Source organism: Zalophus californianus, chromosome 15, assembly GCF_009762305.2.
Source record: "Zalophus californianus isolate mZalCal1 chromosome 15, mZalCal1.pri.v2, whole genome shotgun sequence".
Taxonomy (NCBI): domain Eukaryota; kingdom Metazoa; phylum Chordata; class Mammalia; order Carnivora; family Otariidae; genus Zalophus; species Zalophus californianus.
In genome coordinates, this window is record NC_045609.1 from 6,914,215 (window position 1) to 6,939,568 (window position 25,354).

General features: G+C 47.1%; 1 protein-coding gene across 22 annotated transcripts in view; it reads right to left on the bottom strand.

The window, feature by feature from the left end:
- Positions 1-25,354, bottom strand: part of SGMS1 (sphingomyelin synthase 1) — a 263,991-nt gene that overhangs the window by 88,988 nt on the left and 149,649 nt on the right. For 16 of the 22 annotated variants that reach the window (XM_035724238.1, XM_027596050.2, XM_027596054.2 and 13 more), the window contains 2 exons: positions 21,585-21,760; positions 19,892-19,972 (listed from right to left, as the gene is read on the bottom strand). The exons of 2 other annotated variants lie outside the window; for them this stretch is intronic. The gene's annotated coding sequence lies outside the window, so the exon portion shown is untranslated. Of the gene's footprint in view, positions 1-7,291; positions 7,531-19,891; positions 19,973-21,584; positions 21,761-22,071; positions 22,235-25,354 lie in introns of those variants that run through there. 4 more of the 22 variants (XM_027596049.2, XM_027596048.2, XM_027596057.2 and 1 more) reach the window with 4 other exon arrangements.

Genomic DNA, 25,354 nt, shown 5'->3' on the forward strand with positions numbered 1-25,354 from the left:
TCTATTTAAAATTTGTAAGAATCTTAGCAACACAAAACCACAGTGGAAACAGTTCAGTGAAATTCTGGCTAAGAGCTGCTTTGATTGGGGACTTCTCCAGGAGTCTGGTAATCTGTGCGATTTAAACGAGAATCGAGAATCAAGGATATGCTAACCAGCAGAGTAGGAATGAGTTCGTTTACACTGTAACCATAACAGTGGACTCTGGTTTGCTTTCCTCATGCTCACATGAGTCACTCCCACACCAGAACACCACATTTCCAGCATGAATAAGCACTCAGTTACGCTCATTTCTCTTCTCTACATTTTCTAAGAAGCAAAGGAAAGTGCTAGCCTTACGGACGATCATCACACTCTTATGTTACCAGTCACAGAGAAAAGGGCACTCAGGGTGAAGACAAAAGCCACTGGGAAGCAAGCTGGTGCTTCCAGCCCACTGTCACCGGGGGGGGGGGGGGGGGGGGGGGGGGGGGGCGGGGGGCCGGTCTGGCCCCTTAACCGTGTGATTCATAAATAAGATGATCAGATGATAAGGAGGCGGGACCTGCCAACCACGCTCACGGGGACATTAAAAATGCCAATTTAACACCCTGCTGTGGGAAATGTGATCCATCGCATTAGACTGGATGCTGGAATCTGCCGATCACAATTCACAAGGGGCCCAAAGAGCAATCACAAGAACGCACAGCGGGCGTGGGATGGAGATGACGCAGTGTCCCCGTGTGGTCTGGGTGGGCTCCACGGTGTTCAGGGTCTAGGGCAAGGCAGAGTCAGGTTTGGAACCCAAAGGTCTGATCTCAAAAGCTCACAGACGGCCCCAGCCCAGGGACAGGGTTTCCCCCAGAGACCGGCGCTGGCTTCTTCCAGAAGCAGGGCACCCTCCCCGAAGGCAGGCCAGGCTGGCCCTGCCAACTCACCCTCCCGTCCCGGCTAAACGCTCCACATCTGCAAACTCGTCTCCGAACGCCCTTTCCCACTAAGGACTACCTTGAACCAAGTGCTAATTCTGCCCAAGGAGCCAGGAGTCACTGCACTGCCTCGGTGCCTCCGGGAAGGGGGAGGGACCTCTTCTAAAAGGGACAAACTATACCCACAAGGAATATTTAGATTAGCACATCAAGAATTCATGAAACACCAAGTTTAAACTCTTCAAACTAAAAACACAAGCTCACAGACAAGGGTAATGAGGTATACTGTCCCATTCTATTGTGACATTTTAAATCTCTTTGTTCCTTCTGTGTCTAAAATGCGTTTGGGCCTTTTGGCGGGACTCTGCTTTCAAAATGCAAAGAAATCTATCTTAACATCTGTTGGCTCAGCACAAGTCTAGAACTTGGGATTCTGGTAGCAAACGGTGCAGAACTCCACTGGCTATATGCCCAGGGGCCTTGCAAATACACACTCAGCCTTCAAGCACCTTCAACACCCAGGTAGCAGCAAGTGGAATTTCTAGCCTCATCCACATCTGGGAAAGCAAAGTGATAGGGCTGAGCCCAGACGGGAGAAATCACCTAATCAGGCTTCAAGAACTATGCTCACTGGGACCACCTAAATTGTAATTTGTCTATCATCTCTTTTGTCTACTAGTAACCTGACATCTGACTTGGCTCGAATATCAACCTCTTGCCTTCTGAGCCCACAGAGCTCTGCAACTCTGTGTACCCAGTTCAGGATTCTCTGTTAGAACCACCGAGTGTCTGTCAGTCCTGCTTTAAACCCAGCGACTCTGGGGCAGCGTGAGACCAGGAGAGTCTAGAACATTGCCTTCTATTTCTGTACAATCGGGAGGGTTAAAGTAAGCCTGAAGGTTGGCTTCAGGAAGGCCTCCAAGCACTACATGAAGGGTTGGTCTGTGTGACAAAGTTCTCAGAAGTGGGTTTTGATGCCCAAGTCATTCCGAGTACACCTAGACTGTGGCTACAGTGGCCTACTGGGGCGGGGGCGGTGTGTGGTCTCTGCACTGCTCCAGCAGGACAGCTTTCCAGATACCCAGAGAGAGGCAAGCTGCCGGAGGGGGTACACTGACACCTACCCCCGTGAGGGCTCACGTCCCGTGTGCAAGATTTCAACAAGTCCGTCCAAATGCAGCAGGGACCCGGAGTGAGAAAATGAAATTTCTTTAAAAATTCACAAACTAACTTCAATCCTCCAACCTGATGAAGAGCCTCTTTCTAAGCCAGGGAGCTTTCCACGGCTGCACCGAAGACAAACAGGGCTGCAGAAAGCTCTCCCTTACAAAGGAGACGGCAGGTGCACTGTGCCCACAGTGGGCGAGGTGGCGATCTTTCCACCCAAGGCTCATCTCAAAAATCACCCTGCGGTCAAATGCATGAACTCTCTCAGCTGATCTCATGGATGTGCCACAGGCTGCCATGACGGCAGGAGAACAGTGGGACTTGTGGATGGCCTCCAGACTCCCAGTTCCATGGCTGGCCCACCCGTGGGGGTGGCAGGAAGAGCGATCACGTGACAGGGCTGCTTCATCTTTGGTGGAGAGGCTGAGTGGGGACAGGAAGTCAGTAAGACTGCAAAGGCAACACATGTGCGTACACGGGGCTGGGTGTGTGGCTTGTATCTTAAGGCACTGGACAATATATTAAGAAACCATCAATCATATCAAGAGGAGGATGAAGAAATGGAGTTAACTGCACTGCTTAAGAGCAACGTTCCAAGTTTTTATGGTGGAGCAATTCACAAACACAGAACCGATCCTCTTGGCTAGTTCCAGCCCCGCGTGAGGTAGAGGACTCTAGCTCCTTCCCCGCAGGGCCGAAGCGAACACTGCCAAAGACAGAACCTCTCCGAACTTCTGGTTTTTATCTTTTAACTATTAGAAATCCACTTTCTTTATTCATCCTCTTTCCAAGTCGTCCATTTTAACAAGTAGGGGCTAACCCCACTACCAGAAAACCCAAAAGGGAATGTGAAAAACAATGGCTCACTCCTGTGCCTAAGAACTGCGCCGAGAGCTTTCCAAAGGCGCCCTGTTGATTCCTGCAACTCTTATGAAACAGGGACTGGGTTCTCCCAGATACAGAAACTCGTCCCAAATCACAAAGCAGGTTAAATCAGTACAGCTGAGATGCAAGCACAGGCTTATCTAACTCTCTCGAAGCACCGCGCTCTCTTCCTCCAGGGAACGGGGCAAATGCCATCTTCCTGGGCTGCTGCCAACGAAACATATACGCTGCGCGCATCTGCACACTCCAGAACACATTAATTCTCGAAGGCCCTTTCATAAACCCACTCCTAAAGCGACTCTGGGATATTGCTAATGCAGAGAGGGGTATTCACATTTCACACACAGAAACCCATGAATGAGGTTCCTCAACCTCAACGCCACCGACATGTGGATGGGACAATTCCGAGTTGAGGGGCCTGTCCTACGCACAGCGGCAGGCTGGCGGCACCCCTGGCCTCACCACCCGCCCCCGGCACCCCGTGAGAACCACTGAGTTTAGCTAAGTGCCGAAGATCACATCCCTGGTTCAAGATTATACCCATACCAAGAAAGAGCTCCTCTAAATCCTTGTTTGATGGGGACTTCTAGGACACCAAGCTACTGCCCCTGAAGTTGGAAAGCACTTGTTAGACCAGAAAAAATGTGCCGGACTGAGAATGTGACGAGCTCTACCCCACTGGACAGGAGGCAAGTACCATCCCCCAGCTGTCACACTAGGCTGGACATCCCCAGCATCGTCAACCTCTGTTCAGAGTTTCTAGACCATCGCCCCAACCTGAGTACCCCACTCTGGGCCCACCCCGACACACGAACCGAGAAGTGTACACAGCATTGTCCCAAGCTGTACAAGCGCGAGCAACAACAGAAGCCCCACATCCAACACGCGCAATTTACCACCGGGCTCAGTTGTTTGAGCACTTCACACGGATTATCAATCTAATTTAATCCTTCAACATCAACAACCCTATGAAGGAGGTAGTATTATCCACACTTTATGAATGAAGAGACTGGAGACACAGAGCCCTCAAATAACCTGCCCGAGGTCAGGCCACAGTCCCTGTTATTTTTTTTTTTTTTTTAAGATTTTATTTATTTGAGAGAGAGAGAGCAGGAATGGGAGGAGGGGCTGAGGGACAAGCAGACTCCCCACTGAGCACTGAGACCATGACCTGAGCCCAAGATGCACTTAACCGCCTGAGCCACCCAGGAGCCCCCAGAGTCCCTGTTCTTAACCATTACGTCCAGTGCCCCAGAGAACTGAGGGGCTGTCGCCTCCCTGGTGCTGAACAGTCCACCTCTACTAGTGAAAGACCTTTTCCTCCAGCTGTATCAACTGCCCCCACTGTTGGCACCTAGCTCGGTCTGACATCACCCTACTGGCCATCCCTCCTGGGGAGAGCAAAACACAAACCCACTTATCTCTACTGCTGTCCAACCTACACGTGTCCACCTCGAGTAAAGAACATGTAGCACTTTGTTAAATGTCCGGCTGAAGCAGGCCTGTCGGCATGCATGACAAAGTTGATGTACCTGTCCAGTAACTACCAAAAAAGAAATAAGGCCAGATGGAGAGGAGTGAGTGATGCTGGACACGGGTCATCACCCCTCCTTCTAAATCCGTCCCTACCCACCTTTTCAAAAATGTCATTTACAATTCTGCTAGATACCAACATAAGCCCTGAACACCAAGTTTCCAGAATTTACCATGTCCCCAGTTTTGAAAAATCAAGCTGCCTGGCATACTTCCTCCTCTCCATGATTTTCACAAGATTACCCCCAAGTAGTTTTATCATCACACCAGCATGCGCTTTCAACATCCTCAAGAACTCAAGTCACTTAACGCAGCTAGGACTCTGAGAGGTCTGAGGAGGCCGCGGCATCCTTAGCTTGCTTTACAAGGTGGATGGGTGTTCTATGTCAAACAGATGGCGACAGTGATGAGCTGGGGGTGGGAACGACACCTGGCTCTGGGTTCTGGCATAGATGCCGTAGCTCACGGCCTTCTAAGACAAGTGACACTGTTCTCTTTCTCAGAAGCCGGCCCAGCAGATGGACCCTCGCCGTAGCGGCTGCCCCTGGCGAGACACACTAACAAGAAGAGTTCCAGCACTCACAGAGTGTGCCGTTCGTGACCTCACCATTCTTAGCAATGGTTGAACCTTAGCAAACAGGTTCAACACTAACCTAAGTGCCGAAAAACAACTTAAAAGCATTTTGGGTAGCACAGAAAATACTGCCGGTGTGCACTCACAGACAGTGACCCTGGACGGCTGCGGCCCCGGCTGCTTACTGCCTGGGTTGCACCTGGTGCGTGAGGGGCACGAAGGATATGCAAGTCCAGAACTAAAAGGGCTTCAGGGGGAATAAAGGAGAACAAAGTCGGCCCAAGTCTGTAATGGTGAGGCCACCATGTGTGTTAACGGGCTCGTCAAGAACAGGGCTTGCTTAGTTAATATTTGAAAACCAGGAGCTCCCAGAGTAAATGCACCATTCCTTGAACTTTGATATTTTGGCACGGGGGCAACGAAGAGCTTTTAAAATCTCACCAGAAAAATCTGCTTTGAACGAAGAAACTCCTCTGGATTATCTTGCGCAGAAAGATTAATGCTACGTTAGAAGCAACTGGAGCCGCATGGGAAAAATTACAAATCTTAAATGCTACCTTCCAGTGTAATTATATAACCTTGCCAAAGCTGCTGCTTCAACTATAAAACAAAGACAGTAACACCGCTATCTCTCAGCATCATTGTACAAATTAAACGAGGTAGTGGGTGCAAAGCATCTTGATGCCTGATAACAAGCAGGTCCTTAAATGTTCGGCTCTGTTTGAGTAAAACTCAAATCAAAAATCTAAATTTAATCATCCCTTTAGGTTTTAGACATCTTAGAGATTTAACGAAGTATCTTCCCCCTCTCACCATCTGAGGGGGCGCTTTTCCAAGTACCCCAGCGGACTTCAACATCACAGGCTGTTTCTCAAAAGAACTGGGATCCCCATCTCACACAGAGGCGCTTGAGGCAAACTCAAAGCAGCTGAGCTGATCAAGCCTATGAACTTGGAAAGAGTGCTACTAGGAGCTCAAAGTGTAACACATTAAAAATTCTACCCGATACTTTACTTAGCACATTTAGAAGGGATTTCTTTCTAGAGAAGTTTCCTTCATAGACTGATAAAGTCAGCTGCAAAGAACTTTACTCTTTCTGTTAGAGTCTGCATTAGTCTCTATCTTCATAAATGAAGTATAATGATACCATTCTTAACTTCGTAATTAATGGTACTACTTCATAATGCAATTTACAATTTTCCTGTCATCCTTTATGCTACCAGCATGTCCTCAGCCTGCCTTTCCAGTACAGCCAGTATTTCTGATGGTGATACATGTCTGTTACACTGTGTCTGTCCCTGATTATTCTGTCAAACAGAATAATCACAAGATTCTGCTTCTCCGGTCCCTACACCGCCCAGTCCTCTCCCCCCTCCCCAAAAATACACCATACAAATCTCTATGCACTTGCTGAGTAGCTTCTTACATGGGAAGATTTTTTAAAGAAGGTCCACGACATTATTTCTATGTCAATTTTAAAGTGGTAAGGCAACTGGATTAAGAATGGAATGGAACTGGAGCTCAGGTCTCCCGATTCTTGCCCTTCTCTTGGGTGTAACTTCACAAGGACACAGAGCAAACACAAACGGGGAAGGGGGAGCAAGTACCACGCATTCTTATCAGGGTATTTATTTCCACAAATTCCACTGGAGCCAATTACTGGCCACACGAAATAGAAAGCATAGCTGTGGAGTAAACATGCTCATTCCAAAACACGAGGCGCACGTGGCTCCTTCTGGCCCCAGCACGGATCTCACTCACAGCAGCTCCCCGCCAGCCCAAGGAGTTAGCTCAAGGACCTCCTCCCCACCCCACTACCCCCCCCCACCCCCCGCACAGGGACTGGAATCTGAGAGAGGACTTCCCCCAAAACTTAGTAACCTAACTGTAAATGCAATCCCACTCCCTCGAAAGCCTCCACTGGGCCTGTCCGGTAACCCCAGAGCGAAACCACCCCCTGCTCCTTGGTTCTCCAAAGCACCCCCACCACATTCGGGGCCTTCGCGGCTGCAGCCACCCCCCGCCCCCCGACACCCACAGACACCGTTTCAGCAAGGGCACGCCGAGCGCGCTCGGCGACAGGGCGGCGTGGCCCGGCTGTGGGGCGGGGACCCGCGTTCCCGGGACAGCTCTGCAAGGCAGACAGGCCGGCCAGCGCGGGGCTGCAGCGCGCACCCCCGAGGGCGCCCCGGCCGGCCACCCGGCCCAGAGCGCGCACACTTACGTCTCTCCTCCCCCGAGGCAGTGGCGGCGAAGTTCCCGGGGCGCCGAGTGAGCGCGTGGCTCCGGCCGGAGGTGCGGCGAGGGGCGCCCAGTTCCCGGCCCCGCGCCCGCGCCTCTCCCGCGGCCTGGCCGGCGGACTTGCGCCGACACTCACAGCCGCGCGGGAGCCGGGCGGGCAGCAGGCGCGCCGGCTCCGACCCCGGAGGCTCCGGCCGGGAGGCCGCGGGCGTGGCCGGGCAGCACAGGGTTTTTCGGAATGCAGGGTGTGGCCCTCTAACACAGCGAAAAAGAAATGAGTCAGCCCGTGCGATCCTAACCAATAAGCGTGTTCACTGTGGGCTAAGGCGGAACTTTCCTGCCTTGATTTATATCAGCCTTTAAAAAAGAAGTTGTTTGGGTTTTTTTCCCAACTTCAGCCTTTAGCAACTTCCAAGAAAATGGTAGATGGCTCTTCAAAAACTCTTTCAAAACAAGAATTAAGCTTGTCATGACATACTGGCTCCCTGGATGTAGGTTAATTTCTGTTGCTTTAAGAAAAAGCTCCTGAGTTAGGCATTGATTCTGGATGTCCTGAGCATGGGATCTGGCTGGCATCAAGGCAGATTCAGATCCGACCTCTGACACCGAATGACCTTGGGCAAGTTAATTATCTGCAATGAGGGGGGTTTGATAAAATGCCCACCTGACAGTCTGTGGGACAGCATATAATATATATAATAGCACAAAGCATTGGGCACAGTGCTTGCCATACAGCGGACACTCAATGCTGTCTTGTCCAAGTTCTAAATCAATCTCCAAAACTAGGGACAAACTAGGCTATCATTTTAAAAAAAAATTCTTTTCAGTGTTAAAATATCCAAATAAGTTTAGAGCTGGAATAGTACCTTAGTGTTGTGTGGTCTGAGTCCTTTATTTAAGTGGTAAAATAATAATTTTTTGGTTTAGGATTCGTGGATTTGGTATTCTTAACAATAGGAATTTTACTACCAAAAAAAAAAAAAAGGCTTAAAATTGAAATGATTTCATTCATGCCACAGTAAACCAACTTTTAAAAAAGTAAGTGATTTTACAAATACTCATTCCATCTGGGTTACTGTGCCCTAAACATTATGAAATAAAAATATTTAAAGGAAACTTTAGGTAACTGGGAATTGGCAAATCACATAAGACTCTAGAACCACTAGGTTCTTAACCGCTAGTTAAGAAATGAGTTGATGGCTAGTGGGGATAGAGAGTTTTAGCAGAGGAAGAATTTTTTTTTTTTTTAAAGTTACAAATTAAACCTTCTTGGCTTTGGAGACAATCTCCCGAATTTAACTTCCTCATATTTTCTTAAAACCAATCATTCATTCTATCGGCCAAAAATTCTTTAAAGTACTCATTAGCCAAAGATCAGATCTAAAGTGAGATCAGGGCGCCTGGGTGGCTCAGTTGGTTAAGCGACTGCCTTCGGCTCGGGTCATGATCCTGGAGTCCTGGGGTCGAGGCCCACATTGGGCTCCTTGCTTAGCAGGGAGTCTGCTTCTCCCTCTGACCCTCTTCCCTCTCGTGCTGTCTATCTCTCATTCTCTCTCTCTCAAATAAATAAATAAAATCTTTAAAAAAAAAATAAAGTGAGATCAAAGACCCCTTCTAAAATGGGATTTTCTCCAAACCAGCATGGAAGAGTGGAAAGAGCACTGCACCAGGGGTCCAGAGCTCCAGCCCTAATCCCAGCTGTGCCCACAAGTGACCAGGAGCGCGGCACTAAGTCAACCACTTCATCTCTCTGAAGGGCTCCATGAGTTCTTCCGCCCGAAAGACCAACTTATGGTCAAAAAGGGCAGGCAAAAGGTAAGCCTATAACCTCCTATTTATCCTTAGCAACAGGCATAAAATGGCCCATAGTCTAGTTGATGGAGCTGAAAAATCTCTCTTTGACTTTCACATAAAGGTAATCTCATCCTAGAAACTTTAAGTTAAATTCTAGAGTCATCTGAGTGCTCGCTCTCTCTCTCTCTCTTTCTCATTCACTATCAACAGGTATGAGGACAGCCTCCTACTGTGTCCCCCATTTCTGTACCATTCTTCCCACTCCTGGTTCAGACATTCATTCCCCCATGCCAGGTCACCAAGGCTGAGTGTCCCCCGACTGCTCTTCCAGCTGCCAGGTCCCCTCCCTCTGTGCTCCCAAGGCATCATCACCATTACAGGATAAACATGAAAACCCAGCCACCATGTCATAAACCTTCCCTCTATCAATTAAACAGCTGTGGTTTTATAGTAGAGATCAAAAGGAAAACATATGCTTTATAGGCAACTTTCCTCAAACATTCATGCAAATTAATATGTATTTTTAAGCACAGTGACCTTCTATTTACAAAATTATTATAACCAGTTATACTGGCCAAACTGACACTATGTTGGCTGTTAACACCAAGAATAGCAGCTCTTTTATATGGGAAGGTTGTACATATAAAACTGGTATGTATGCAGGCAACTCAGGAAACTTAACACCTGCAGCCTGAAAAATGCAATTGTCTGCGTGGGCAGGCGTACGCAGATGCAGCGAGATACGAGATCCCGTGAAAGAGAAAGGGCAAGGTAGCCATCCAGAAAAGAGAGAGATGATTTACTTTGTTTCTATTGCATAGGACCCAGTCAAGCTTAAAATTCACAGAATGGGTGCTCTGTCCAGGAAGGAGGGCTTCATACATGTCTACCTGCGATCATTAACTCAAAGCAGTTGAAAGATGTTTACAATAATCCTTATTATGCTTCCAAAGTAAAGACACAGTTGCCAGTGTTGCTAAAATGCACTGTTTCTAGGATGTCTTTTTTGCCTACAGTACAAAACTATCAGTAGTAGAGACTATGGGTGTATAGTTCACAAAAGGTGACAATTAGCCCATGGGCCCAATGCCATGATGTTCAGTCATTCAGACACTGGCCTCCACCTTTCCAACCCCCACTGTCCACCTTAAAAACTCTCCATCAAATAAGGCAACTGGTCTACTTGTTCCCTAAAGCAGGGGGCGCAGTACCACCTCCACATGGAGGCCCACATCACACCCCTTGGCTGTAGACCGTCTCTCACTCTTCACACTAGTAGTGACCTTCCAGACCCTCCCTTTTCCTGGAACATTCCCCCCTCGCCCCCCACTGAGGGGCCAAAAGCCTTGGAGAGCTCTCCTTTCCTCCAAATGCCTACAGACCTTATTCTTCATACCTCCCTCTCAAAACTGACACAACCTTAGCATCTTCCTTCGATTTGAGATCCCCCCGCCAACCCTTTTCTCTGGCCAGATGATAAAAGTCCATCTGAGGAAGAGATTGTGTCTCAAAGGCTTTGTATCTGCTCCCCACTCCCAGGACACAGCCAATTCTGAATACACGGTCATGTTGATATAACTGATGCTTTGGTTCGATAACAGCCACAAAGGAGAAAGGAAAACTTTCCTTCTGACTGCTGACACATCAAGAAGAAGCAAATATTATAGCTGTTCAAACCAGTTGGCACGCAGAACTCAAGCGGCAGATGTGTTTCTTTGCTCTCTCTGACATGTTCCAACATTACAGAATGCGACTACTGAGAGAGCAAATCAGATACTTCCTACAGGGAAGTAGGGTTTACAAAAGAGTGTCATCACATAAATTCTCAGTTCCTCCAACACTAACCCACTGAAGAAAACAGAGGCATTTTATCTTCCCCCTTCTAGTAAGGCACACATAAACACACATTTGGCAACCTTGTCAAAGTACCAATTCCTCCTTAAAGATCTCCCTCGACGTACATAGGAGAACCACGAACATCTACTGTTTACCTTCTAGTGCCCCTCACTGTCAACGGTAGCACAAGGCAGTTCTTCAAGGCAACTTGTAACTACGAGCACCATCTTATGTATTTGTTTATATGGTTTAAAATCAAACATTGTAAGATGTTTGCCTTCGAGCACACTCCTATCAAGAGTCATTCTCTCTCTTTTTTTAAGTTTTAATATTAATCACCCAGTGCTCATCAAGACAAGTGCCCTCCTTCCCCTTCCTCCATCACCTGTTCCCCCATCCCCCACCTCCCCTCTGGTGACCATCAGTGTGTTCTAAGAGTCATTCTTTCTCTCTCTCTCTCTCTCTCTCTCACACACACACACACACACACACACACACACACACACACACACACACACAGAGTTACTACTATCCTTTGATTAGTGCTAATAGGTTTCTGCTTTTATAAGGTAGGAAAAAACACTACCATTGTTCTCAAAAAGCTATGTCATAAACCAGCTGCCCTACTATGTAATTATATTTATTATAATTGCCATTACAAAGACACAACTTCTTATATATGCCAAGTCGAAACAGATGAATTAGTCACCATTCTCTAGCTTGCGGGTAACAGAAGTGACACTTGAAGCATCCCCAGTAAAAGCAAGGTGGGCACGTGATGGACTGAGCACTGGGAATTATGTAAGACTCATGAATCACTGGCCTCTACCCCTGAAACCAATTAATACATTATATGTTAAGCAACTGAATTTAAACTTGAAAATATATAAATTTTTAAAAATTAAAAAATAGATAAATAAGAGCAAAGTGGAATGTGTTGACTCTACGTAACCCAGCAACAGGAAAAGCCATAGAGGCAGCTGGGTTTTAGGACCAACTCAACATGAACCCCACCAGGACCAGATGGCACCTCTGCTTCTATAGATTGGTTCCATTCTCCCTTCCTGAAATCTGTCTTCTTTCACTGAACTCTCCCAGCTCTGCCACCAAGAGGGACTATTCCACAGTTGTAATTGTATAGAGTCTCAGGGAAAACTCACCCTGGTCCCATGGGGCCATGCGCCCACCCAGTGGTCAAGGTCTCCTGTTTGGCCAGTCTACACTCGAACTACCTAATTGGATTGGTGGGAAGAGCAGTAAGGTCTCCAGAAGGTGAGTTTACTTCCCCAAAGTAGAAAGGAGGGCTCATTTGCCTGAAAAACATGACTGCCTGTCAAGAAATTCCATTTTATGTCCGAGCAAAAGGTTATCTAAACAGCCCTCAGCCTGGTAATAAATTACATTCTAAAAGTTCACTTCTAAAGTCTGAAGTCAATGAACTCTCACGCAGCACTTGAAATGCATTCCACGAGAGACAAAACATAGACACTGGCTTCTCTGGCCAGCTTTTCAAAGCCTATTTAACTTATGATTGATCTCAAGTATAAGGTTAATAGTTTTTCTAATACTCTACTCAAACCTCATTCTTAACATTGCTCCTATAGGAAAATGTACTGGAAATTCCACCTAGAACGAGCAAAAGACATGCTCAATTTAATTCATTTACTGAGGATCTAGTCACGACTGTGCCTTCTGTTGCGCACACATTATTTCCCATTTCATGTGTACACAACACAGCAAGGTGGGTGTTAACAGCTGTACCGAGCCCACTGTTAACTGGGAGTCAAGAAGGTTCTGAGCGGAAGGTCAACTGCTAAGACGCGTAGAGCCAGCTTCAAAGCCATGTACGTTTGATCCCAAAGCTGGGCTATTATGCCTGGTCCCCACAACTACCAGGCAGGCATGGGCTTACAGCTGAGAGGACAGGGCTAGTGTTTCAGACTCTGTGTAAGTAAACACTGAGATTTTCCTGCAAAAAAGGGAAGGGACTACTGGCCAGTCACTGTCAATAACCAGACATTAACTTTCTATAGCCTTCTTTTTTTTTTTTTTTTTAAGATTTTATTTATTTATTTGAGACAGAAAGAGCATGAGCAGGGGGAGGGGCTGAGCAGGGAGCCTGACGCAGGACTCGATCCCAGGACCCGGAGATCATGACCTGAGCCGAAGGCAGACGTTTAACCGACTGCGCCACCCAGGCGCCCCCTCTATATCCTTCCTAACAGAGGATACTTCTCCGTGGTAGAACAAGAGAAACTACTTCTCTGTCTGAGCCCTAAACTGTACTGATGCCTATATTTACCTGAAGAACCTCTGAAAATCAAAGGTCAATAAATAGTGTCTTCAAAATAAAATTATTGTGCCCTGTTGAAAAAAGAGGGCACTATTTATTAAAACGCCCATCTAAGGTTTTAAAAGAAAACTAAAGTTGGAAAAATAACTGTTGTGACTCACTTCTGCCAATATAAACACAATGGATGCTTTTAACAGTGTTTTACAATTCCAAAAAAGCCTTTTTGGTTATATAGTATTTAATACATACAAGAGAATATATTTAATGTATCTGTCAGGAAAAATAATATTAATATCAACAATCATGAACCCGCCACCCAACCTTAAGAGCAGACCCTACCGATACGCCAGGGCAGTTCCCTGACTGTTCTTTCCCGTCTGGGGCTGTACCCCTTTCTTTCTGTCCTTGTTGGACAGAAAAGGGTGAAAGCCCTTGGTCCCCTTGGACTTGAATAGTAAATGAGCCATGTGCCTTTTGAAATCAAAGTGGAGAGGTGGTCAAAAGTAGCAAGACAGAAAATCACTGAATGACTGAGTAGCTAAATCGTGCACTGCCTTAGCCCAGAAACTACTCGTCAGACTAGTCAACTCTCCGAGCTTTTGGTTCCACGCCATGGTCCAAAGCCAGGATGAGTCACTAGGAAACACGAAATCCAGTCAGAGCCCCTGAACACCTGTCGGCTTATTAGACACCGGATCTGAAATATGACAGGTCAACTCCAAATTATTCCAGATTGGCGTACGGTAAATTATTGAGCCCACACAGAGCCTTCTCACATCAGACACCATAAAGGGAAAATGCAAAGGAGCACTCTGACAACAATGACCTCCACTTCATACATCATGGAAAAAAGAACCAATAACTTGGAGGGGGGGTGGGATCAATGAAAACAGTCAAGAATTTACAAAGAGTTTAATTTTGTTGTAATAACATGTTAGGCAATTTATTCTGCGAGGGAAAAATTTTAGATACGTCATCTGTGAAGTTGAACAGTTTACGACACATGTCAAAAGAAAAGACATATGCACTAATCTAGTGGATGAGTTGGTACAAATTGTTTCGCTACGAGACGGGAATAAGAAAATCTAACACTTAGCACAAACTAGACAGTGCAGTAAACACGAGCCGAGGAGGCGGGGAGATGAGCTTGAGTGACGCAGGGCAATGCCACTCCAAGGGCATCATAAGGACGGCACACGACAGAGGGGGCTCACCTCCCGGAGCACAGCCCACCCGTGACCATGTGACACTGGTCTGTGTGTCCCAACCGTGTGCCCCGTTCCATAGCTGCTGGATACACGGTGCTCAGGCACGCCGAGCTCGAAGAGTCCTGAGCCTGGAGCCAGGGCTTGGATTATTTGAAACCTCTAGACATCCAGACCTTGACATGGGACATATGCTACGAGTGTTTGAAGAAATAAAATGAGGGGTGCCTGGGTGGCTCAGTTGGTTAAGCGACTGCCTTCGGCTCGGGTCATGATCCTGGAGTCCCGGGATCGAGTCCCGTGTCGGGCTCCCTGCTCGGCGGGGAGTCTGCTTCTCCCTCTGACCCTCTTCCCTTTCGTGCTATCTCTCATTCTCTCTCTCTCAAATAAATAAATAAAATCTTAAAAAAAAAAGAAACAAAACGAAGTGGGACATGTGGGTGGCTCAGCTGGTTAAGCATCTGCCTTGGGCTCAGGTCATGATCCTGGGGTGCTGCGGTATCGAAGACAACCAACATTTTGGAGGCCAACAACAGAGAAAGGACTTACTATTCCTGGTTCCTGTTTGGTTCCTTGGAGGTGAGCTATGGCTGGCCTGCATGTATTCCTCACGGGGACCAGAGAAGGAGCTCCCCTGACTGGGACATGCGGTCTCACGGCAGGGACAAGAGAGACAAGGCGGACCAAGGCCTGATGTAAAGCTTCTGCTGGGAAATGGCATGTGTCGTCACCGTTCACACTGTTTTGGCCAAAGTTAAGTCCTATGGCCAAGAAAGCCCCTGGGGCCAACCCTCACCGGGGTGGGAAAGTGAGATGGAGGGCGGGTAGGAAGGAACAGTGTTTTGACACTGTTTTGACAACAGTGTGATCTACCACAAAGGGAAGAGAAAATGGCTGAGGAAGTGTTTTCTTCCCTGCAGTGAAGATGAAAGAAGCCATCCTAGGACAGAAAGCAGTTCCTCCGCATCACCTTCCAGGTCTTACGATGGCCTCACGACCCTCCCAGCGAAGTCCCCAGACCTGCCCAAGGCCCTAGCAGCCCCTGAACTCCAACTCCAAGTCAGGTGTCGCCTCCCCAAAGCCAGCCTGGGAGGCCTCCGTTTCACCTGCAAAATAGAGATAATCCTGCACTCTTCCTGAGGAAGTTTTTGAGAAATTAGGTAAAACAATGCATTTAAAACATACGAGCACATCAAAGCTCTAGGAAATAGAAGACAGTATTATTATTAAATTATGATACTTGTCTCCTAATCCATATCTTTCCCAAACTGTCTTTACATTTTATTCACAGTTTGTTTATAAGTGTATGAAATATATAAATTAATGATGTTTCCTTTACTTTTCAAAACCACAGTCTCCTCTAATCTTACAGTCTTTTCTATTCATAGATACTCTCTTCCTGACTTCCATTAATTATTCACTCCCCAGTCTGTTGGTTTCTTAAGGCTCTCAAGGCATTCTGGAAAGCAGAACTATTAATTATCTATTATCTATAACTAATACCTAATTATCTATTATCTATAACAATTAATTAATTACTTCTTCCCCAGACGAGGGAACTTAAGGAAAACTGAAGATACTCAGACTCTTCATTTGAACTAGGCTACAGATCCCCGTCTGCCTCCCAAGTGAGAATGAGTAAAGGGCTTGGCATGGGAGAGCCCCATCTTCCACCGACAGCCCCAATCAGTGCTACTTCTCCTTTCTTAGCATTCTGCTCAACTACAATTCACCCTTTCCCCAGACTGACATCTTCCTTTCCCACCTCTGCCTCTTTGCTCACACTCTTTCTTCTAGCTAGAATGTGCCCTCAGCACTGCCCCAACTCTGCTCAAAGATCCTGCCCACAGAACTGGGGAGGTGCACCACAATGCATGCACAAAGAGGTTCACCATAGTGTGCTTTCTGGAAGGAGAAGTTGAGCACAACCAAAATGCCCACTCTGGGGACCTGGTTCAATACATTACAGACCACGGAACACGTGAAATGCTGTGTAACAGTAACAAATGGGATGTCGCTGTGTATTCATTAATGTGGCATGGTTTCAGTATACTGTCAACCAAATTAGGTATCAAAACAATATTTATAACAAATAATCCATTTTAGGAAGAAAAAAGTACATATCTCATTCAGGCTTAGAAAGAGTATGGCAAAATACAAAACAAACAAACAAACAAACAAACCCCAAACAAGGTTAATAATGGTATCTCTAGGTAGTGAAAATGTTGATGAATTTACATTTTTAAAGTTCTTTCCAATTAGCATGGATGACTTTTATAACTTTTAAAATAGGTATTTTAATTAAAAGGCATTAATTATTAAATACCCACTACAAACATCATCTGCTCCTGAAAGTCTCTTTGACCTCACCACTCCTGCCACACAGGTAATTTCTCTCTCCTGGTGGTTTCCAGAATACTTACTATATCTCTTATGACATCAACCACATCTGTTTTGAAATCACGGCTTTCTATGTTCGGACCTGATCAGTTCCTGATGTGGAATGAGCCTGTCTTATTTGCACTGGAATTTACCCTCGTAACCCACGACTCACACTCCTGAGTGTGCTGATGGCACGCCATCCATGGCTCTAACATTTGCACGTCTGAGGACCAGACACCTGACAGCTTTCTGATCAAACACTCGTCTACACTGGGGATGTCCAGAAACAGCAGCAGGGGCCTCCTGGGGAGAGAAATCATAAATCAGAATATTTTATGTGTGGTGAGGTTGTTCTGTTGCTTATTTCTCCCAAGTCTGCTTTCACTGTGACCAAAGACACCCTTATTTATCTTGATTGAGACACGGGTCAATATTTCTTAATCCAGAGGTAAGTGTCTCAGATTTCCATCCATCCGTTTCAGCGTGAAAGGGACAAGAACTGCTTTTGCAATAATCCAAGTCTGTCCTTGACTCCGTAGGAACTATAAATATCTATTGTTTTAGGAGGAAATAAATGTCTTAAGATTATGTAAGTCTGCTTCAGGGAATCAACATCAACGAATGTTTTGAAATATCCAAGGCGTTTTTTTTTTTTTTTAGGTTCAATAAAGAATGTGTTTTGAGAGCGAGGTGGATGAGATTTAAAATAAAAACAACCCCCACAATCTTAGCTGTCACTTAGCAATTTCAGGCTCCAATTGTTCCCTTGGAAAGGGCAAGCCAGCACGCGGAGGAAACACTGGGCCATCTGACCCAGCGTCCATTCTGCCCTCCATTCCACTCCCCAGGATTTTCATCAAGCCAGCGTGAACTTGGAACTGCCCAGGTATTGCCCTGTTTTGTTTCTCTCCCTCTCTCTCTCTAGAAACAAGTCACGTTCATTAAAACTTAATTTCCAAACAAAAGCAAAGCTACACGCCACGGTGCGTGGTCCCCGGAGTGTCCCTACCGGACGACTCAGGTTCAGGGAGCACAGCGAAGCGACAGCAGAAACTCGGAAGGGCGTGAGGCCAGGGGGACCGTGGCAGCCACAGAGCCGGGTTAACACGCCTAAGAAAAGAGGTGGATGCTGGAAACTGGCCTCAGGGCCTCTCCTCTGTTCCAGAAGCCAGGTGAGCATGGCAACATGAGCTACGGAGCACAGATTCAAAAGCAGACCTTGCTTGGACCAATGCAACCAAACTCACACCCCCAGGGCCAAGACAGATAATGGAAGAGATGCTCAGAGATGCCTTCGCCACAGGGAACCTACAGCAGGGCTGTCCTACCAGCCCTGGGCCCGACCCTCAGACTCTCGGGGTTTCCGGCAAGCCCGTTCCACACAGCCATCGTTCAAAGTGACGTTACAGAAACGTACGACTGAAGTCAATGAGACTAAAAACAAAGGTAATAAAATGCGAACTCACCACTACCTGTGTTACTACGGTTTAGGCTCTTGGTGTTCCTTGCACTCCCTACCGCGTGCGCACGTGTGCGTGTGCGCGCGCGTGCGTGCGTGTGTCTGGTATTAAAGGGTGCGCCTGCCCAGCGCTCCTCAGCTCAGCTTGCACTGACCTTGCTGGGAGGGGAAATGAGCCGCGCAGGGAGCATTTACACCACGGAAATCAGCAAGCACTACAGTCCTCCGTCTGTCCTCCCTCCAGTTCTCCTTCCACACCCCCTTTCGTCCCTCCTCCCCCCTGCCCCCATCCTCCCTCCCGTTTCCCCTCCCATCCCTCTCCATCCTCCCTCTGGTCCTCCCTCCTGCCCCCCCTCCCCAGCCGGCCAACTCTTAACCTTTGTCTGCACATCAGTGCCCACAACAGTGACCCCCATGGCCCGACAGAAGCTAAGGAGGTGGAGCTGGTCAGTCAGAGTCAAATATGGGCTTGTAAACTGTACATCATGATATAAATAAAAGGAAGGAAAGCAACGACAGGTGACCCACAAGCCACACTGGGTTGGGGGCACCCACCTCCCACGCAGTCAAAAATCCGCATGTAACTCTGGACTCTCCAGAAACTTAACTACTGATCGCCTACTGATGACATCAAGAGTCGATGAACACAGATATCGTATGCCTCTACGTATTACATACTGTATTTTTACAACAAGGTAAGCTGGAGAAAATGTTACAGAGGAAATCCCAAGGAAGAGAAAATCCATTTAAAGTACCGTAAAAATAAAAAAATCCACGTACAAGTGGACCTGGGTGTTCAAACCCGGGCTGCTGAAGGGCCAGCCATACTTCTATTGTGGCCCCATAAGGCACCAGTCAGAGCACAGTCTTTCCTCTAATGAGAGGGATGATCGAGTCCACTATACAGAGGTTGAGGGGCTGAATAACTACTATAAAAGCACAAAGGCCTACATCAAATAAATAAATAAATAAATAAATAAAATAGGAAAAAAAATTTAAAAAAGCACAAAGGCAAGAGTCAGGTTGGGGAATGTCTGACTCAGAAATATACAATCTTTTCATTCGGCAACCTCACGCCCTAACATTGTCACCATCATAATGAAACGAGAAGCAACCACATTTAACTGTCGGATCATCAGCAACCAGTAGTGGCCTCCGAAGTGTAAAAGACAAGGTAGATACTCAAAGAGGGATTGGGGAGGGAGCAGACAGAGAGCTCAATTTTATTCATATTCACCCAGTGTACTCACAGGGACTTCCCAAAACGTGTGCACCCAAGGTCAGTAAGCCGTGGTGCTCACTGAACCAGTGGGAACAGGAATGTCTGTATTTGAGAAGGGCTATTCCAAAGTTAAAAGGAATCCTCCTTTAATCCATTAAATACTTTTGCTCTGTCTGCCCAACTGCTACACCCAACTAAAAAGGACACGCCTACAGAGGTAATTGCGCAAATGTTAGCAACAATTTTTTGAAGTGTTGGAATATTTATTTTTTAAACATTTTCTCCGTCAGACTTTTAAGCTGTTTGACTGAGCTACTCATTTACCATGGTTTCTCAGAGAATGTTCACTGGTAATTGAAAGAGTTCCAAAGGACTAACAAAATCTCACTTACTGATTATTTAAAACAATTCTTGTCATCTTGGCTTCCTAGAAGTTACCAGCTTCTCCCATTGCTCCAGCACATTTCCATCACCTGCCACGAGGAGAAGGAGTCCGATTAGTCACAGGGCTCAGAAAGACCATTTCTGGATTTCTACGTTCGTCTTTTCCTTTCTTCAAACCAAAACAGAGAGAAAAATAGTCATCCCTTCCTTTCTCTTCAAAACCAAAAAGGAAGGACAGAGTAACAGCAGAGAACACCCTAAGAGAGAAAAAGATTTCAAAAGCGGTATTTCAACAGCTGGGATTTGGGGTGGAGAGCCTCCTCCTCCCCCCTTCCCTGCCCCCCCCCCCCCCCACACACACACACAATGCCCTGCCTTATGCTTTTGGGAAGAGATTTTAGTCTGTTTCCTGAGAGGAAGCAGTATCAGACTAAGCCAGTTTTCTCTCTCCCTGCCCCAGCCCCTCCTTAAACTCTTCTGGAAGGTGAGTGACAGATTTGCCTGGCAGTGTGTGAAGAAGCACTAACTAAGGGCTCAGCCATGCCGAGCGCTGAGCGGCGCAGCCTGGGGCTCCCTCCAGCTCTCCAAAAGCCCGGCTGATACTGGAGATCTAGGAGGCTGCTGGAGTCAAACACACATTTTAGTTTCAGACATGCTTGTGAGGTCTCCAGTCCTGCTTTACCAATAATTGACTGACCATCCATGTTGGTTCCCATTTGATCCTTGCTCTATTTCCCATGTTGTTTAAAACTTACAGAACAGGAAAGATCAATCATTAGGGAACCCAAACCACCAACATCAACAGAAGGACACCACACAGGCAAAACCTTGGTTCAAAGTCCTACCACTCACTAGCCACGCAACCTTGGCAAAGTCCATTCGTCTCTTCCCAGCCTCAATTTCTACTTTTCTGAAAGAGGATCGGATGCTCCCCACTATACTGTGTGGTTCAGAGGATTAAATAAGATGAAAGATAAAATCCGCCGAGTCAAGCATGCTTTGACCCAACAAGGGTATTATCCCAGAACCAGGGACACCCATGCTCAACGATCAGACTTGCTAACTTGTCCACATATCCAGTCTGAATATTGGAGATTCATAATTCACAGAGTAATGTTATATGCCCAGCAAAGGGCCTTCCTTGTTCCCAGAGCAAGGCATTCTGAACCATGCTTTACTTGGGTTTTTTAATTTCATAACATTTTAGGGTCCACAACCTAGGGACAAGAAGTTCTGCTTTCTTTCATTTCACAGAAGAACCCCAAATGAAAACACCCCACTTCCACCAGATACAATGCAACTATTACTCATTTTATGGGAAGAATATATGGCTCCAAGTGGATCAGACTTACAAGATAGGCACCTGCTACTCTTCCTCACCCGAAGCCTCAGTGTTGTCATCCCGAGAGAGGAGAATCACATTAATTATAAAAAGAGACACTGTCACCTCAGTTATAGAATAGACGGAAGCCTCAGGTTTTCCAAACCTGTAGGGTGCGTGTGTGCATGTGTGTGGGGTGGGGGTGAGAGTCAGGGGGCCACAGAGAAAGGAGAGAATGGAACAAATGCACATAAATCCAGAAAGCCTCCTACTAACAAGGAAAGAACTTACCAACATCAATAAGAGTTAGCAGGGAAGGACTCAAGTCAGGGACTTAAGAGATCATACCCAACACCGAGAGGAAGGAGCCCTGTGCTCACCGGCTAGCAAGAGCCCTCTAGGCTGGTCACTTGGCGTGGAAGACTTTCAAAAAACCATGAACAGTGGAGGAGGTTTGACTCGGGCTGGACAGACAGGCTTGAACTACACCTCTGCTATGGACCCGCGGAGTGGTGTTTGTCCGTTACTGAATCCTTCCAAAACTCAGTTTCCAGGCCTGGAAGAGAAGGACAGTGACACGCAGTGTGGAGAGAAGTTATGCAGATTAGAGAGAACACACACACAGTGCCCACCACAGAACACGTCTGCAAGACATAACGGCCATTGCTGGGTCTACTAATGCAAGTATGGGAGTCCGTTAAATTCGTGGCCACAACTGCAATTCTGGTCTACAGTCCACTGAATTCAGCCTCTTTCCCTATGTGAACATTGGGGAGAGGTCAAATCAGACTTCTGATGAGAACATCAAACTTTCCCAAGTTGTTCTGAGCAGAGTGTCCAATAAAAACGCCTGTCCTGGCGGATGACCTTTACTAACGTGCACGCAGAAACCTCTAACTGTGCACTTGTGACCATTCTGGACAGCAGCTCTGTGTTTCCTTTGTTGATGATTAATTCTTGAAAGAGAGAATGAATCATTTCCATCAGGGCTAATTCTTCTGGTGTGCAATGCCAAGTACTCAGCGGGCATCTGTGGGGAAGAACAGCCACACTGAGAATAGCAGGCAGCCTATCACCACGGCTAGATTCACATCCCAGCCTCATCAACAAGAGCACAGAATTGTCAGCGAGGCTTTCAAGAAAAAAAAAAAAAAAAGACCCACAAGAAAGGCAACAGCAACTCTTATTTTTTTTATAGATTTCATTTATTCATTTGAGAGAGAGAGAGAGAGCACAAGCAGGGGGAGAGACAGAGGCAGAGGCAGAGGGAGAAGCAGGCTCCCTGAGGAGCAAGGAGCCCAACTTGGGGCTCGATCCCAGGACCCTGAGATCATGACCTGAGCCGAAGGCAGACACTTAACCGACTGAGCCACCCAGGTGCCCCAGCAACAGCAACTTTTAAACAGAACTTTCTATCTGAATAAAAGTGCTCCTTGCCCCCTCCTACATCATCTTCTTTGGGACTCACTCCGATGATGCTGACTGCTCAAAACAGGCTGACCACTCTTTTGCCTTCAAAACCCAATGCCCACGAGAAAAATCTGTTTCATTATGGCTTAGTCCTGATCTTTTTTTTTTTAAGATTTTATTTATTTATTTATTTATTTGAGAAAGAGTGAGAAACAGCATGAGAGGAGAGAGGGTCAGAGGGGAAAGCAGGCTCCCCACTGAGCCAGCAGCCCGATGTGGGACTCGATCCCAGAACTCTGGGATCGTGACCTCAGCCAAAGGCAGTCGCCTAACCAACTGAGCCACCCAAGAGCCCCAGTCCTGATCTTTTTAACAAGACCCAAGTTCTTTGCTTTAGTGGAAAATATTTTAATAGGTTCACAGAATCAAGTTCCTCCTCAAAGTTGGTAATTTGCCACCATTATGGCTATTCAAAAGAATAAACGACTTTAACAAGTGGCATGAATGAACTATCCACCTGGCAGCAGGCACTGTGCCAAATGCTGGGGGCGGGGAAGGGGTTATACGGTGGTGGGTGTGAAGTGCATTTACAAGAATGCAGTGTGGTGGTAACATCACCAGAACACAAGCAATGAACTTAGCTGATGCACTTAAAGAGAAGGATCTGCATGTGGAAGTCCTGGCTGAGACTGCTAACAGCCCAGAACTTCTTGATCATGCTGCTTATACAATGTTAACATTCCGCAAGAGTCACACAAAAACCTGCCCGAAAGGAACACACTCTGCGCTGTTTTGTTTTCTTAAGATGTATTTATTCACTTGAGAGAGAGAGGGCACACACGAGCAGAGGGAGAGGGAGAGAAAGTCCCAAGCGGGACTCCCCGCTGACCGGGGAACCTGACCCCGGGGCTCCAACTCGTGACCTGAGCCCATGACCTGAGCCAAACCAAGAGTCAGTCGCTTAACTGACAGAGCCACCCGGCACCTCCACACTCCTGTTCAGAATGGACACTGTGTCCTCTAGGGCAAGGCCACGCCTGCTCCCCGAAGAGGAAGGGTCTGGCGGGCAGGCAAACTGAGAGCATGTGGGTGCCAAGACGTCCGCGGACGGCACTTGCACGAAGGCTGTGGAAGCGGAGAAAGGCTCTCGTGCCCTACGCTGTGTCATTTCGGACAATTAGACTCTTGTCTCCCAAGGAGCTAGTGTACTTCGAGGGGTCTGAGCCTCCTCAACGAGAGACAGTGCCCCACGGTCATTAAGAGCACATGCTCTGCAGACGCACAGAACAACGCTCCCCGTCTGCCCGGAAGGCCTCGAGCATGGTGTTTAATTCCGCCAGCCTAGGGGTTTCTTCACCGAGAGAACGGGACTCCTAGCAGTCCCACAGCCCAGTGTCGTGATCGGGCTGAAAGACAACACGCCTGCAAACAGTTTCGTAAAGCTCATGGCAAACAAAAGACGCACGCGATCCTCATCCTGAGGAGGCAAAGCAGGGGCCTGGGCAATGTCACCGAAAAAGGGAGGTGTTCTCGTAAGCTCAAATAGGTTCCCACCACTTTACTAGGAGGCCAGAAAAACGCTTAAAGAAACGTTTCATTTCACAATGAGGCACAAAGTGCTCCTGTGATCCATGCATATCCATCTTGGGAGCAAAGTGAGGGCAGCAGCCACGATCAGAGGTTTGCTGGCCAGTGGAAAACTCAGAAATGTTAATACTTGTCACAAAGAAACAAAACGGAATCATGCACTGGAGACTGCTCGGCTAATAAACGGCAGGGATGGGATTCAAACCCAGGCTGGCTTCGCTCCTGGTTCTTAGCCACGACACCGCACTATCTCCTAGTGAGGAGGAAGAGTCGTACTTGGAGACTAAGTAAGACACAGACGAGGAGCAGGCCGGAGAAAGGCAAGAGACAGCCCGAAGACGACCGAAGACATAATGATACTGAAGATCAGTTAACGGGGCCAAGGAGTGAAAGGACCAAAGCCACTAACGATTCTAAATTAAAATCTAAAGCACAGTCACAGCAAAAGCCCCTAAAAGGACAACACTGGGAAAGGGAACTCACTTGGGAGGTCCACACTCGCGTAAACACACCACGGGCCACAGAAACACAAAAGCTGGAAAGACCCCACTCAGGCCCTTTATAGAGAGCACATTATGACCTAGAAACACCAGCTAGGGAATGGGTCACACACTCAAAATACCAGCCATCCAGGCAGGGCCCCGACAGCCTGGGGGCTGCTCACCAAGGCAGAGCCTCCTGCCACCTTTCCCTTGCGTTTCTACAGCAGAAGAGAAGAGGACACACCTCTTTTATTTTATTTATTTTAATTAATTAATTTATTTATTTATTATTTATTTATTATTTTATTTTACAGAGAGAGACACAGCAAGAGAGGGAACACAAGCAGGGGGAGTGGGAGAGGGAGAAGCAGACTCCCCGCGGAGCAGGGAGCCCGATGCGGGGTTCGATCCCAGGACCCCGGGATCATGACCTGAGCCAAAGGCAGACGCCTAACGACTGAGCCACCCAGGCGCCCCTAGTCTGCCCAACTTTAGCTTCAAGCCAGAACTAATGAAATCAGTGGTATCAGATATTCTGCAAGGACAAAAATGGGAACGAAATTTCCACATTATAAAGCTCCTACTTGTAAAAATCAAGCTCTGGAGCAAGAGAAAAAAATGACACTAAGGAAAGAGTCACATTAAAATTTCAATTCGAGAGGCGCCTGGGT